Consider the following 4,070-nt stretch of genomic DNA (forward strand, 5'->3'; position numbering starts at 1 on the left):
TTTTTTTAAGCATTAATTTATGAATCTGCCACTCAAGATTTCTAACTAGACAATAGACTTCCTCACAGTCCAGGAAGACATCACGGAACTCAAATGGGGCAGAAGGTGGGGTCCTAAAAGAGAGTGGAATGTGAGTATGAGACAGTCAGACTGAGCCAAAGAGAGCAGAGGCTTAAGCCTGAGCAACTGAGGACTTAGATAGGAGATTTGGGTTAGAGAGAGGAGCAAAGGCAAGTATCTAAACAGAAGGCTATGTGAGTTTACAAAAAGAAAAAAAGGCTGACTTGCTGTCACATAAGCCAATATATATCCCTTCTAGTGTCATCACTCAGTCTTTTCCTAGAACATCTCCAAGTGGAGAACAGTCACATAGGAAGTGCATATAGATCTCAATCACAGGAAGAGATAGGTCTTCAGGATGACTAGAGACCCTTTTCCTTCCTTCTGCAGTGACTGCCATAAGGGCTGCTTAGCACAGTAGCTGTCTATATGATTTCATCACCTAATCAAGTTCTTGTTTATACATAAATAGTAAACAAAGTCTCTACTCTGCTGGTAAAAAATTCTAGACAAAAGAAGAGAGAACCCAACCCAATTTCATAGCCTGGGGGAGAGAGATTGTTTTACACTTTTAAAACCAAACTGTTCTTGGGGGCCAAAGAGGAATCATTTCTCAAAAAATATCCCATTTAAAAATTAATTTTCTGGGGCAGCTGGGTAGCTCAGTGGAGTGAGAGTCAGGCCTAGAGATGGGAGGTCCTATGTTCAAACCTGGCCTCAGCCACTTCCCAGCTGTGTGACCCTGGGCAAGTCACTTGACCCCCATTGCCCACCCTTACCACTCTTCCACCTATGAGACAATACACCGAAGTACAAGGGTTTAAAAAAAATTAAAAAAAAATTAATTTTCTGTGTTGTATTATATAGGAAGACCTGCCACCTGGTTACCCTATCTCAGCATCAATTGCTGTGTAGGGTGACGATTTGTTTTTTTGTAGGTAGACAATATTGAGCTGTGGAGTTCAGCTGTGTTAGCACTGACTCTGCTAGAATTATAATGGGATCAATGGCTCTGATGACCATGTTAGCACTAAGACTAATAGACTGTTGTGCTTTACTCACACACATATGTCAGAAAATACCAGAACTCTAAAAATAGAATTGGACAAATGGAAACTAATGACTCCATAAGAAGTCAGGAATTTCTAAGACAAAATCAAAAGAATTAAAAAATTGAAGATAATCTGAAATACCACTCTGGAAAAACAACTGACCAGAAAAATAGATCCAGGAGAGAGAACCTAAGAATCATAAGAATACCTGAAAGCCATGATCAAAAAATGAGCCTGGATACTGTATTACAAGAAATTATCAGGGAAAACTGCCCTGATATCCTCAAAACAAAGAGGAAAATAGAAGTTGAGAGAATTCACTGACCGTCTTCTGAAATACATGTTCAAAGATAAAAGATTGCAGGAATATTAATGTCAAATTCTAGGGCTTCAAGGCCAATGAAAAAGTACTGAGTGGCAGCTGGGTAGCTCAGTGGATTGAGAGTCAGGCCTAGAGATGGGAGGTCCTAGGTTCAAATCTGGCCTCAGACACTTCCCAGCTGTGTAACCCTGGGCAAGTCACTTGACCTCCATTGCCCACCCTTACCACTCTTCCCCCAAGGAGCCAATACACAGAAATTAAGGGTTTAAAAAAATAAACTTAAAAAAAGAAAAAGTACTGAAATCAGTCAGAAGGAAATAATGCATATATGAAGCTGCATTAAGAATTACACAAAACCCAGTACCTTCTACATAAAAGGACCAGAAGGCATGGAATGTTATTTCGAAAGGCAAAGAATCTAGGATATAATTCAAGGGTCATCTACCTAGCAAAACTGAGCACAATCCTCCAGAAGGAAAATGGACATTTAACAAAATAGAGGACTTTGAGTCATTCCTGGCTAAAAAACCAGAAGTGAAAAGAAAATATGATGAACAAATTAGACACTCAAGGGAGACACAAAAAGGTAAACAGAAGAGTAAAAACAATGTTTTCAGCAAGATCAAACTGACTATATTTCTACATGGGAGGTGAAAATTAAGATCCTATTGATATCTATGTACCTTAAGATACTTAAGGTACTTCAGGTATCTGAGATCCTTAAGGTATTCAAGATACTTAAGAACTTTATCACTATTACAGCAAAGAAAGAGGAGAGCAAGTTGAATAGGATGGGATGATATTAAAAAAAATCAAGGGATGAGTGAAAGCAAAAAACTGGGAGAAGAGAAAAGTAGAGGTAGAAGGGAGTAAATTATCTTATATGAAGAGGGACATGAGAGTCAATACAGTGGAGGAATAGATAGAAAAAGGCATAATACGTCCTTGGGCAAAGGAAGCGTGAGTAGGTCTCTGGCAGTTTAGTGTGAGTTAAAGAGCAAGCAAGCATGCTAGGGCTGACCATGGGAGACATAGAGAAGGGCAAGGAGATCTTCGTGCAAAAGTGCGCCCAGTGCCACACAGTGGATAAGGGGGCCAAGCACAAGACTGGGCTCAACCTGAGCCACCTTTTTGGCCCCAGTACTGGCTGCTGGTTTCTCCAACACGGACAACAACAAAAGCAAAGGGATCATCTGGAATGAGGGCATGCTGATGGAGTACTTGGAAAACCCCAAAAAGAACATGCTGGGGACAAAGATGATCTTCGTGGGCATGAAGAAGAAGGGAGAGAGAGCAGACTTGACAGTCTACCTGAAGAAGGCCACCAATGAGTAACACTGTCTACTGCCTTATTTATTGTGTCCTCAGCTTCATTTCTTTTCTTTTTTACTCCTCCCTTAACTGCCTATTTAAATTGATTTCCTCAGCCAGAGAATTTCGATCATGAGTGGCTGTTTTTAAATTTTATTCATCAGTCCTAATAAAGGAATTATGTAGATTAGGTAGGCTTATGTTTCAATGACAATGATTATGTTTTTTCATTTTGGCTCCTAATTCTAGCCACCACTAAGTTGTCACACTTTTCTGTTTCTTAGGAAAGTTTGATTAGTCCTGGCTCTCAATTGAGTTGGACAAGTCCATTGTTTTTTTTTTTTTTTATCAGAGGCAACAGATACCACCTCCACCTTTAATAGTTCTGATTTATTCCAGTTCCATTTACTAAACAGTGGAGTAAGCCTAATTAATGGTTTCACTTGACTTTTACTTGAAGTGTGGTTTTTGGGGGAAATATTACCCTTGGGGGAAAGCAGTAGACTCCAGTCTGTCCAAACGCAAGGCCTCCTGAATTCAAAGAAATTAAAGAATTTATAACTTAAATTCCCAAAATTTCCAAGTACAAGCAATTTAATTACAGTGCTTTGACTAAATCCTGCCTTTAAATTGTTGAAAGGCATGTCAGTGTGTTTTACTATCTAATCCTGAGTAAAGACTATCACATCACCCTGTGTGAGTGTCCTTTGAATGACAGATACTGCAGCATCCTGGGGCCAGAAAATGCACAAATGAGTTCAGCTAGAGATAGGCCTTTCTGTTGAGTTGTTAAATACATGTTTTAAGCCACGTTGTACCTTAGGATTGACTTTTATGATCTATTGTATTTCAAGTTTACAGACCTGTTGTATAGTATGTAAATAATACAGTTACTCACTTATCTGGAGGGTTCAGCTGTAAAGGTGTGCCTTTCGTATATTTGGTAAATGATGTGATCCTAAGGCTTAATTCCCCAATTAAACACTTCTGAATATGTTTTTCCTAAATGTTCTTGATTGGTTCATTATCTTAATTTGAACAGTTGATCAATGCAGAAATCATACCATCCATACAGGCAAATTGCCTATGACATTTAACTAAATTTATCTTTTGAGCAGCATGAAACAACCCTTCAAGAAACCAGTTTAGTTTTTTGTGGCAGTAATCAGAAATAAAGATTCAAAATTGGCAGAAAAAAATACAGTAGAGGACTAGATAGGGAGAGCTGGGCAATAGGCATAGTCAGGAATAGTAAATAGATAGTAAAACTTTACTAATGGAAGACCTCCACCTTCCCTTCTCAGAACAAGGAAAATGCAACCAAA

The 4,070-nt window shown here is 38.8% G+C and overlaps 1 pseudogene; it reads left to right on the top strand.

Annotated features, from left to right (window-relative positions):
- The first annotated feature begins 2,456 nt into the window (after window positions 1-2,456).
- LOC123239563 lies at window positions 2,457-2,769 on the top strand (annotated as a pseudogene).
- Window positions 2,770-4,070: the final 1,301 nt, after the last annotated feature.

The sequence above is a fragment of the Gracilinanus agilis genome, chromosome 3 (genome assembly GCF_016433145.1).
Source record: "Gracilinanus agilis isolate LMUSP501 chromosome 3, AgileGrace, whole genome shotgun sequence".
NCBI lineage: Eukaryota > Metazoa > Chordata > Mammalia > Didelphimorphia > Didelphidae > Gracilinanus > Gracilinanus agilis.